The sequence below is a fragment of the Triticum dicoccoides genome, chromosome 3A (genome assembly GCF_002162155.2).
Source record: "Triticum dicoccoides isolate Atlit2015 ecotype Zavitan chromosome 3A, WEW_v2.0, whole genome shotgun sequence".
NCBI classification, from domain to species: domain Eukaryota; kingdom Viridiplantae; phylum Streptophyta; class Magnoliopsida; order Poales; family Poaceae; genus Triticum; species Triticum dicoccoides.
This window is the reverse complement of record NC_041384.1, coordinates 718,314,703-718,328,249: the sequence shown is the minus strand read 5'-3', so window position 1 is coordinate 718,328,249 and position 13,547 is coordinate 718,314,703.

Genomic DNA, 13,547 nt, shown 5'->3' with positions numbered 1-13,547 from the left:
TCAATTTCCAACATGTTCTGACATCATTTGTTGTTTTTCGGTCATTTACCTAATTGTTTAGAGAGCTAAATGACCGTGAAATTGAAAATCACTACAAAATGAATCCTGAAAATATTGAAACTTGGCATGGTATCATCATATCACCCGCATAGCATGCGCGAAAGAGTAGAGAGGGTCACGGCAAAAACTGGACGCACTTCGTGTACAAACTGGACATATTCTTTCGGAGTATCAGGGTTTCGGACGAGAACTCATCTGTTATACGGCCACTTCAATGTTTTTTAAACTTATTTGAACTCCGGACTTCTTTTGTGTTTAGTATGCAGCATTAGAAGCGACGTTATCAATTTTCAACATGTTCTGGTATCATTTGTAGCTTTTCGGTCATTTACCTAATTGTTTAGAGAGCTAAATGACCGTGAGATTGAAAATCAATACAAAATGAATCCTAAAAATGTTGAAACTTGGCATGGTATCATCATATCACCCGCGTAGCATGCGCGAAAGAGTAGAGAGGGTCACGGCAAAAACTGGACGCACTTCGTGTACAAACTGGACATACTCTTTTGGAGTATCAGAGTTTCGGACGAGAACTCATCTGTTACACTGTCACTTCAATGTTTTTTAAACTTATTTGATCTCCGGACTTCTTTTGTGTTCAGTATGCAGCATTCAAAGTGACGTCATCAATTTCCAACATGTTCTGACATCATTTGTTGTTTTTCGGTCATTTACCTAATTGTTTAGAGAGCTAAATGACCGTGAAATTAAAAATCACTACAAAATAAATCCTGAAAATGTTGAAACTTGGCATGGTAACATCATATCACCCGCATAGCATGCGCGAAAGAGCAGAGAGGGTTGTTGGGGAACGTAGTAATTTCAAAAAATTTCCTACGCACACGCAAGATCATGGTGATGCATAGCAACGAGAGGGGAGAGTGTGATCTACGTACCCTTGTAGATCAACAACGGAAGCGTTTGGTTGATGTAGTCGTACGTCTCCACGGCCCGACCGATCAAGTACCGAAACTACGGCACCTCCGAGTTCGAGCACACGTTCAGCTCGATGACGATCCCCGGGCTCCGATCCAGCAAAGCGTCAGGGAGGAGTTCCGTCAGCACGACGGCGTGGTGACGATCTTGATGTTCTACGGTCGCAGGGCTTCGCCTAAGCACCGCTACAATATGACCGAGGTGGAATATGGTGGAGGGGGGCACCGCACACGGCTAAGGAACGATCACGAAGATCAACTTCTGTTCATGGGGTGCCCCTTGCCTCAGTATATAAAGGATGGAGGAGGAGGAGGCCGGCCAAGGCAATTGGTGCGGCCAGGATGTGGAGTCCTACTAGGACTCCAAGTCCTAGCAGGAGTCCACCAAGAGGGGAGGAAGGGAGAAGGAAGTAGAGGGGAAGGAAAGGTGGCCGGCCCCCTTTTCCCTAGTCCAATTCGGACCAGAGGGGAGGGGGGGCGCAACAGCCCCTTGGCCCTTTCTCCTCTTCCCACTAAAGCCCATCAAGGCCCATTGCTTCTCCCGTAACTACCCGGTACTCCAAAAAATACCCGAATCACTCGGAACCTTTCCGATGTCCGAATATGGTCGTCCAATATATCGATCTTTACGTCTCGACCATTTCGAGACTCCTTGTCATGTCCCCGATCTCATCCGTTACTCCGAACTCCTTCGGTACATCAAAACTCATAAACTCATAATATAACTGTCATCGAAACCTTAAGCGTGCGGACCCTACGGTTCGAGAACAATGTAGACATGACCGAGGCACGTCTCCGGTCAATAACCAATAGCGGGACCTGGATGCCCATATTGGCTCCTACATATTCTATGAAGATCTTTATCGGTCAGACCACATAACAACATACGTTGTTCCCTTTGTCATCGGTATGTTACTTGCCAGAGATTCGCTCGTCGGTATCTTAATACCTAGTTCAATCTCGTTACCGGCAAGTCTCTTTACTCGTTCCGTAATACATCATCTCACAACTAACTCATTAGTTGCAATGTTTGCAAGGCTTATGTGATGTGTATTACCGAGAGGGCCCAGAGATACCTCTCCGACAATCGGAGTGACAAATCCTAATCTCGAAATACGCCAACCCAACATGTACCTTTGGAGACATCTGTAGAGCTCCTTTATAATCACCCAGTTATGTTGTGACGTTTGGTAGCACACAAAGTGTTCCTCCGGCAAATGGGAGTTGCATAATCTCATAGTCATAGGAACATGTATAAGTCATGAAGAAAGCAATAGCAACATACTAAATGATCGGGTGCTAAGCTAATGGAATGGGTCATGTCAATCACATCATTCTCCTAATGATGTGATCCCGTTAATCAAATAACAACTCTTTTGTTTATGGTTAGGAAACATAACCATCTTCGATTAACGAGCTAGTCAAGTAGAGGCATACTAGTGACACTCTGTTTGTCTATGTATTCACACATGTATTATGTTTCCGGTTAATGCAATTCTAGAATGAATAATAAACATTTATCATGATATAAGGAAATAAATAATAACTTTATTATTGCCTCTAGGGCATATTTCCTTCAGTCTCCCACTTGCTCTAGAGTCAATAATCTAGTTCACATCGCCATGTGATTCAACACTAAGAGTTCACATCACCATGTGATTAACACCCATAGTTCACATCGTCATGTGACCTATACCCAAAGGGTTTACTAGAGTCAATAATCTAGTTCACATCATTTATGTGATTAACACCCAAAGAGTACTAAGGTGTGATCATGTTTTGCTTGTGAGAGAATTTTAGTCAACGGGTCTGCCACATTCAGATCCGTATGTATTTTGCAAATTTCTATGTCAACAATCCTCTGCACAGAGCTACTCTAGCTAATTGCTTCCACTTTCAATATGTATCCAGATTGAGACTTAGAGTCATCTGGATTAGTGTCAAAACTTGCATCCACGTAACCCTTTACGACGAACCTTTTTGTCACCTCCATAATCGAGAAACATATCCTTATTCCACTAAGGATAATTTTGACCGCTATCCAGTGATCTACTCCTAGATCACTATTGTACTACCTTGCCAAAATAAGTGTAGGGTATACAATAGATCTGGTACATAGCATGGCATACTTTATAGAACCTATGGCTGAGGCATAGGGAATGACTTTCATTCTCTTTCTATCTTCTGTTGTGGTCGGGTTTTGAGTCTTACTCAATTTCACACCTTGTAACACAAACAAGAACTCTTTCTTTGACTGTTCTATTTTGAACTACTTCAAAATCTTGTCAAGGTATGTACTCATTGAAAAAAACTTATCAAGCGTCTTGATCTATCTCCATAGATCTTGATGTTCAATATGTCAGCAGCTTCACCGAGGTCTTTCTTTGGAAAATTCCTTTCAAAAACTCGTTTATGCTTTGCAGAATAATTCTACATTATTTCTGATCAACAATATTTCATTCACATATACTTATCAGAAATGTTGTAGTGCTCCCACTCACTTTCTTGTAAATACAGGCTTCATCGCAAGTCTGTATAAAACTATATGCTTTGATCAACTTATCAAAGCGTATATTCCAACTCCGAGATGCTTGCACGAGTCCATAGATGGATCGCTGGAGCTTGCATATTTTGTTAGCACCTTTAGGATTGACAAAACCTTCTGGTTGTATCATATACAACTCTTCTTTAATAAATCTATTAAGGAATGCAGTTTTGTTTATCCATTTGCCAGATTTCATAAAATGCGGCAATTGCTAACATGATTCGGACAGACTTAAGCATAGATACGAGTGAGAAACTCTCATCGTAGTCAACACCTTGAACTCGTCGAAAACCTTTTGCAACAATTCTAGCTTTGTAGATAGTAACACTACTATCAGCGTCCGTCTTCCTCTTGAAGATCCATTTATTCTCAATTGCTTGCTGATCATCGGGCAAGTCAACCAAAGTCCATACTTTGTTCTCATACATGGATCCCATCTCAGATTTCATGGCCTCAAGCCATTTTGCGGAATCTGGGCTCACCATCGCTTCTTCATAGTTCGTAGGTTCGTCATGGTCAAGTAGCATGACCTCCAGAACAGGATTACCGTACCACTCTGGTGCGGATCTCACTCTGGTTTACCTACGAGATTCGGTAGTAACTTGATCTGAAGTTACATGATCATTATCATTAGCTTCCTCACTAATTGGTGTAGTAGTCACAGGAACAGATTTATGTGATGAACTACTTTCCAATAAGGGAGTGAGGGAAATATGCCCTAGAGGCAATAATAAAGTTATTATTTATTTCCTTATATCATGATAAATGTTTATTATTCATGCTAGAATTGTATTAACCGGAAACATAATACATGTGTGAATACATAGACAAACAGAGTGTCACTAGTATGCCTCTACTTGACTAGCTCGTTAATCAAAGATGGTTATGTTTCCTAACCATGGACAAAGAGTTGTTATTTGATTAACGAGGTCACATCATTAGTTGAATGATCTGATTGACATGACCCATTCCATTAGCTTAGCACCCGATCGTTTAGTATGTTGCTATTGCTTTCTTCATGACTTATACATGTTCCTATAACTATGAGATTATGCAACTCCCGTTTACCGGAGGAACACTTTGGGTACTACCAAACGTCACAACGTAACTGGGTGATTATAAAGGAGTACTACAGGTGTCTCCAAAGGTACATGTTGGGTTGGCGTATTTCGAGATTAGGATTTGTCACTCCGATTGTCGGAGAGGTATCTCTGGGCCTTCTCGGTAATGCACATCACATAAGCCTTGCAAGCATTACAACTAATATGTTAGTTGTGAGATGATGTATTACGGAACGAGTAAAGAGACTTGCCGGTAACGAGATTGAACTAGGTATTGGATACCGACGATCGAATCTCGGGCAAGTAACATGCCGATGACAAAGGAACAACGTATGTTGTTATGCGGTCTGACCGATAAAGATCTTCGTAGAATATGTAGGAGCCAATATGGGCATCCAGGTCCCACTATTGGTTATTGACCGGAGACGTGTCTCGGTCATGTCTACATTGTTCTCGAACCCGTAGGGTCCGCACGCTTAAGGTTACGATGACAGTTATATTATGAGTTTATACATTTTGATGTACCGAAGGTTGTTCGGAGTCCCGGATGTGATCACGGACATGACGGGGAGTCTCGAAATGGTCGAGACGTAAAGATTGATATATTGGAAGCCTATGTTTGGATATCGGAAGTGTTCCGGGTGAAATCGGGATTTTACCGGAGTACCGAGAGGTTACCGGGACCCCCCGGGAGCTATATGGGCCTTAGTGGGCTTTAGTGGAAAGGAGAAAGGGGCAGCCCAAGGTGGCTGTGCGCCTCCCCCATTCCCCTAGTCCTATTTGGACTAGGAGAGGTGGCCGGCCCCCTCTCTCTCTTTCCCCCCTTAAGGAATCCTATTCCAACTAGGATTGGGGGGGGGGAATCCTACTCCCAGAGGGAGTAGGACTCTCCTGGCGCGCCCTCCCTTGGCCGGCCCGCCTCCCCCCTCTAGTCCTTTATATACACAGGCAGGGCACCCCAAAGAACACACAAGTTGATCCACGTGATCTATTCTTTAGCCGTGTGCGGCGCCTCCAGCCACCATAGTCCTCGATAATACTATAGCGGAGTTTAGGCGAAGCCCTGCTGCTGTAGTACATCAAGACCGTCACCACGCCGTCGTGCTGACGGAACTCTTCCCCGACACTTTGCTGGATCGGAGTCCGGGGATCGTCATCGAGCTGAACGTGTGCTCGAGCTCGGAGGTGCCATAGTTTCGGTGCTTGATCGGTTGGATCGTGAAGACGTACGACTACTTCCTCTACGTTGTGTCAACGCTTCCGCAGTCGGTCTGCGTGGGTACGTAGACAACACTCTCCCCTCTCGTTGCTATGCATCATCATGATCTTGCGTGTGTGTAGGAATTTTTTTGAAATTACTACGAAACCCAACAGTGGCATCCGAGCCTAGGTTATTTATGTTGATGTTATATGCACGAGTAGAACACAAGTGAGTTGTGGGCGATATAAGTCATACTGCCTACCAGCATGTCATACTTTGGTTCGGCGGCATTGTTGGACGAGACGACCCGGACCAACATTGAGCGTACGCTTACGCGAGACCGGTTCCCCCGACGTGCTTTGCACATAGGTGGCTTGCGGGCGACTGTCTCTCGAACTTTAGTTAAACGAAGTGTGGCTACGCCCGGTCCTTGCGAAGGTTAAAATGGACTCTATTTGACAAACTATCGTTGTGGTTTTGATGCGTAGGTGAGATTGGTTCTTGCTTAAGCCCGTAGCAGCCACGTAAAACTTGCAACAACAAAGTAGAGGACGTCTAACTTGTTTTTGCAGGGCATGTTGTGATGTGATATGGTCAAGGCATGATGCTGAATTTTATTGTATGAGATGATCATGTTTTGTAACCGAGTTATCGGCAACTGGCAGGAGCCATATGGTTGTCGCTTTATTGTATGCAATGCAATCGCGATGTAATGCTTTACTTTATTACTAAACAGTAGTGATAGTCGTGGTAGCATAAGATTGGCGAGACGACAACGATGCTACGATGGAGATCAAGGTGTCGCGCCGGTGACGATGGTGATCATGACAGTGCTTCGGAGATGGAGATCACAAGCACAAGATGATGATGGCCATATCATATCACTTATATTGATTGCATGTGATGTTTATCTTTTTATGCATCTTATCTTGCTTTGATTGACGGTAGCATTATAAGATGATCTCTCACTAAATTATCAAGAAGTGTTCTCCCTGAGTATGCACCGTTGCCAAAGTTCGTCGTGCCCAGACACCACGTGATGATCGGGTGTGATAAGCTCTACGTCCATCTACAATGGGTGCAAGCCAGTTTTGCACACGCAGAATACTCAGGTTAAAGTTGACGAGCCTAGCATATGCAGATATGGCCTCGGAACACGGAGACCGAAAGGTCGAGCGTGAATCATATAGTAGATATGATCAACATAATGATGTTCACCATTGAAAACTAATCCATTTCACGTGATGATCGGTTATGGTTTAGTTGATTTGGATCACGTGATCACTTAGAGGATTAGAGAGATGTCTATCTAAGTGGGAGTTCTTAAGTAATATGATTAATTGAACTTGAATTTATCATGAACTTAGTCCTGGTAGTATTTTGCAAATCATGTTGTAGATCAATAGCTCACGTTGTTGCTTCCCTGTGTTTATTTTGATATGTTCCTAGAGAAAAACTATGTTGAAAGATGTTAGTAGCAATAATGCGGATTGGATCCGTGATAGGAGGTTTATCCTCATTACTGCACAGAAAAATTATGTCCTTGATGCATCGCTAGGTGACAGACCTATTGCAGGAGCAGATGCAGACATTATGAACGTTTGGCTAGCTCAACATGATGACTACTTGATAGTTTAGTGCACCATGCTTAACGGCTTAGAATCGGGACTTCAAAGATGTTTTGAACGTCATGGACCATATGAGATGTTCCAGGAGTTGAAGTTAATATTTCAAAGCAAATACCCGAGTTGAGAGATATGAAGTCTCCAACAAGTTCTATAGCTAAAATATGGAGGAGAATCGCTCAACTAGTGAGCATGTGCTCAGATTGTCTGGGTACTACAATCGCTTGAATCAAGTGGGAGTTAATCTTCCAGATAAGATAGTGATTGACAGAATTCTCTAGTCACCATCACCAAGTTAGTAGAACTTTGTGATGAACTATAATATGCAAGGGATAACGAAAACAACTCCCAAGCTCTTCGTGATGTTGAAATCAATGAAGGTAGAAATCAAGAAAAAATCAAGTGTTGATGGTTGACAAGACCACTAGTTTCAAGAAAAGGGTAGAGGGAAGAAGGGGAACTTCAAGAAGAACAGCAAGCAAGTTGCTGCTCAAGTGAAGAAGCCCAAGTCTGGTCCTAAGCCTGAGACTAAGTGCTTCTACTGCAAAGGGACTGGTCACTGGAAGTGGAACTACCCCAAGTGATTGGCGGATAAGAAGGATGGCAAAGTGAACATAAGTATATTTGATATACATGTTATTGATGTGTACTTTACTAGTGTTTATAGCAAACCCTCAGTATTTGATACTAGTTCAGTTGCTAAGATTATTAACTCGAAACAGGAGTTGCAGAATAAACAGAGACTAGTTAAGGGTGAAGTGACGATGTGTGTTGGAAGTGGTTCCAAGATTAATATGATCATCATCACACACTCCCTATAAATTCGGGATTAGTGTTGAACCTAAATAAGTGTTATTTGGTGTTTATGTTGAGCATGAATATGATTTGATCATATTTATTGTAATACGACTATTCATTTAAGTAAGAGAATAAATTGTTGTTCTGTTTACGTGAATAAAACCTTATATGGTTACACACCCAATGAAAATAGTTCGTTGGATCTCGATCATAGTTATACACATGATCATAATATTGAAACCAAAAGATGCAAAGTTAATAATGATAGTGCAACTTATTTGTTGCACCGCCGTTTAGGTCATATTGGTGTAAAGCGCATGAAGAAACTCCCTGCTGATGGGCTTTTGGAATCACTTGATTATGAATCAGTTGATGCTTGCGAACCATGCCTCATGGGCAAGATGACTAAGACTCTGTTCTTCGGAACAATGGAGCGAGCAACAGATTTGTTGGAAATCATACATACTGATGTATGTGGTCCGATGAATATTGAGGCTCGCGATAGGTATCATTATTTTCTGATCTTCACAGATGATTTGAGCAGATATGAGTATATCTACTTGATGAAACATAAGTCTGAAACATTTGAAAAGTTCAAAGAATTTCAGAGTGAAGTGGAGAATCATCGTAACAAGAAAATAAGGTTTCTACGATCTGATCACGGAGACAAATATTTGAGTTACGAGTTTGGTCTTCAATTAAAACAATGTGGAATAGTTTCACAAATTCGTGCCACCCGGAACACCACAACATAATGGTGTGTCCGAACGTCATAGCCGTACTTTATTAGATATAGTGCAAATCTATGATGTTTCTTACCGATTTACCACTATCGTTTTTGAGGTTATGCATTAAAGACAGCTACATTCACGTTAAAAAAAAGGGGCACCATCTAAGTCCGTTGAGACAACACAATCTAAAGTGTGGTTTAGCAAGAAACCAAAGTTGTCGTTTATTAAAGTTTGGGGTTGTGATGCTTATGTGAAAAAGTTTCATGCTGATAAGCTCAAAACCAAATCGGAGAAATATGTCTTCATAGGATACCCAAAAGGAGACTGTTGGGTACACCTTCTATCACAGATCCTATGGCAAGATATTTGTTGCTTATAATGGATCCTTTCTAGAGAAGGAGTTTCTCTCGAAAGAAGTGAGTGGGAGGAAAGTAGAACTTGATAAGGTAATTGTACCTTCTCCCTTATTGGAAAGTAGTTCATCACAGAAATCTGTTCCTGTGACTACTACACCAATTAGTGAGGAAGCTAATGATGATGATCATGAAACTTCAGATCAAGTTACTACCAAATCTCGTAGGTAAACCAGAGTGAGATCCGGACCAGAGTGGTACGGTAATCCTGTTCTGGAAGTCATGTTACTAGACCATGACGAACTTGCGAACTATGAGGAAGCGATGATGAGCCCAGATTCCGCAAAATGGTTTGAGGCCATGAAATCTGAGATATGATCCATGTATGAGAACAAAGTATGGACTTTGATGGATTTGCCCGATGACCGGCAAGCCATAGAAAATAAATGGATCTTCAAGAGGAAGACGGACGCTGATAGTAGTGTTACTATCTACAAAGCTAGAATTGTCGCAAAAGGTTTTCGACAAGTTCAAGGTGTTGACTACGATGAGAGTTTCTCACTCGTATCTATGCTTAAGTCTGTTCGAATCATGTTAGCAATTGCCACATTTTATGAAATCTAGCAAATGGATAAACAAAACTGCATTCCTTAATGGATTTATTAAAGAAGAGTTGTATACAATGCAACTAGAAGGTTTGTCGATCCTAAAGGTGTTAACAAAATATGCAAGCTCCAGCAATCCATCTATGGACTGGTACAAGCATCTCGGAGTTGGAATATACGCTTTGATGAGTTGATCAAAGCATATAGTTTTATACAGACTTGCGGTGAAGCCTGTATTTACAAGAAAGTGAGTGGGAGCACTACAACATTTCTGATAAGTATATGTGAATGACATATTGTTGATCGGAAATAATGTAGAATTATTTTGTAAAGCATAAAGGAGTGTTTGAAAGGAGTTTTTCAAAGAAAGACTTCGGTGAAGCTGCTTACATATTGAGCATCAAGATCTATAGAGATAGATCAAGACGCTTGATAAGTTTTTTCAATAAATACATACCTTGACAAGATTTTGAAGTAGTCCAAAATGGAACAGTCAAAGAAAGAGTTTCTTGCCTATGTTACAAGGTGTGAAATTGAGTAAAACTCAAAGCCCGACCACAGCAGAAGATAGAAAGAGAATGAATGCCATTCCCTATGCCTTGGTCATAGGTTCTATAAAGTATGCCATGCTGTGTACCAGATCTATTGCATACCATACCACTGAGTTTGGCAAGGGAGTACAATAGTGATCTAGGAGTAGATCACTGGACAGCGGTCAAAATTATCCTTAGTGGAATAAGGATATGTTTCTCGATTATGGAAGTGAAAAAAAAGGTTCGTCATAAAGGGTTACGTCGATGCAAGTTTTGACACTAATCTAGATGACTCTAAGTCTCGGTCTAGATACATATTGAAAGTGGGAGCAATTAGCTAGAGTAGCTCCATGCAGAGCATTGTTGACATAGAAATTTGCAAAATACATGCGGATCTGAATGTGGCAGACCCGTTGACTAAGATTCTCTCACAAGCAAAACATGATCACACCTTAGTACTCTTTGGGTGTTAATCACATAGCGATGTGAACTAGATTACTGAATCTAGTAAACCCTTTGGGTATTGGTCACATGGCGATGTGAACTATGGGTGTTAATCACATGATGATGTGAACTATCGATGTTAATCACATGGTGATGTGATCTAGATTATTGACTCTAGTGCAAGTGGGAGACTGAAGGAAATATGCCCTAGAGGCAATAATAAAGTTATTATTTATTTCCTTATATCATGATAAATGTTTATTATTCATGCTAGAATTGTATTAACCGGAAACATAATACATGTGTGAATACATAGACAAACAGAGTGTCACTAGTATGCCTCTACTTGACTAGCTCGTTAATCAAAGATGGTTATGTTTCCTAACCATGGACAAAGAGTTGTTATTTGATTAACGAAGTCACATCATTAGTTGAATGATCTGATTGACATGACCCATTCCATTAGCTTAGCACCCGATCGTTTAGTATGTTGCTATTGCTTTCTTCATGACTTATACATGTTCCTATAACTATGAGATTATGCAACTCCCGTTTATCGGAGGAACACTTTGGGTACTACCAAATGTCACAACGTAACTGGGTGATTATAAAGGAGTACTACAGGTGTCTCCAAAGGTACATGTTGGGTTGGCGTATTTCGAGATTAGGATTTGTCACTCCGATTGTCGGAGAGGTATCTCTGGGCCCTCTCGGTAATGCACATCACATAAGCCTTGCAAGCATTACAACTAATATGTTAGTTGTGAGATGATGTATTACGGAACGAGTAAAGAGACTTTCCGGTAACGAGATTGAACTAGGTATTGGATACCGACGATCGAATCTCGGGCAAGTAACATACCGATGACAAAGGGAACAACGTATGTTGTTATGCGTTCTGACCGATAAAGATATTAGTAGAATATGTAGGAGCCAATATGGGCATCCAGGTCCCGCTATTGGTTATTGACCGAAGACGTGTCTCGGTCATGTCTACATTGTTCTCGAACCCGTAGGGTCCGCACGCTTAAGGTTACGATGACAGTTATATTATGAGTTTATACATTTTGATGTACCGAAGGTTGTTCGGAGTCCTGGATGTGATCACGGACATGACGAGGAGTCTCGAAATGGTCGAGACGTAAAGATTGATATATTGGAAGCCTATGTTTGGATATTGGAAGTGTTCCGGGTGAAATCGGGATTTTACCAGAGTACCGGGAGGTTACCGGAACCCCCCCCGGGAGCTATATGGGCCTTAGTGGGCTTTAGTGGAAAGGAGAAAGGGGCAGCCCGAGGTGGCTGTGCGCCTCCCCCCTTCCCCTAGTCCTATTTGTACTAGGAGAGGTGGCCGGCCCCCTCTCTCTCTTTCCCCCCTCAAGGAATCCTATTCCAACTAGGATTGGGGGGGGGGATCCTACTCCCAGAGGGAGTAGGACTCTCCTGGCGCGCCCTCCCTTGGCCGGCCAGCCTCCCCCCTCTAGTCCTTTATATACAGAGGCAGGGCACCCCAAAGAACACACAAGTTGATCCACGTGATCTATTCCTTAGCCGTGTGCGGCGCCTCCAGCCACCATAGTCCTCGATAATACTGTAGCGGAGTTTAGGCGAAGCCCTGCTGCTGTAGTACATCAAGATCGTCACCACACCGTCGTGCTGACGGAACTCTTCCCCGCCCCTTGGCTGGATCGGAGTCCGGGGATCGTCATCGAGCTGAACGTATGCTCGAACTCGGAGGTGTCGTAGTTTCGGTGCTTGATCGGTTGGATCATGAAGACGTACGACTACTTCCTCTACGTTGTGTCAACGCTTCCGCAGTCGGTCTGCATGGGTACGTAGACAAAACTCTCCCCTCTCGTTGCTATGCATCACCATATCTTGCATGTGCGTAGGAAATTTTTTGAAATTACTACGAAACCCAACAGGGAGAAGGTACAATTACCTTATCAAGTTTTACTTTCCTCCCACTCACTTCTTTCGAGAGAACCTCCTTCTCTAGAGAGGATCCATTCTTAGCAATGAATGTCTTGCCTTTGGATCTGTGATAGAAGGTGTACCCAACAGTAACTTTTTGGGTATCCTATGAAGACACACTTTTCCGATTTGGGTTTGAGCTTATCAGGATGAAACTTTTTCACATAAGCATTGCAACCCCAAACTTTAAGAAACGACAACTTTGGTTTCTTGCCAAACCACAGTTCATACGGTGTCGTCTCAACAGATTTAGATGGTGCCCTTTTAACGTGAATGCAGCTGTCTCTAATGCATAACCCCAAAACGATAGTGCTAGATCGGTAAGAGACATCATAGATTGCACTATATCCAATAAAGTACGGTTATGACGTTCGGACACACCATTATGCTGTGGTGTTCCATGTGGCATGAGTTTGTGAAACTATTCCACATTGTTTTAATTGAAGACCAAACTCGTAACTCAAATATTTGTCTCCGCGATCACATCATAGAAACTTTATTTTCTTGTCACGATGATTTTCCACTTCACTCTGAAATTCTTTGAACTTTTCAAATGTTTCAGACTTATGTTTCATCAAGTAGGTATACCCATATCTGCTCAAATCATCTGTGAAGTTCAGAAAATAACGATACTTGCCGTGAGCCTTAACACTCATTGGACCGCATACATCAGTATGTATTA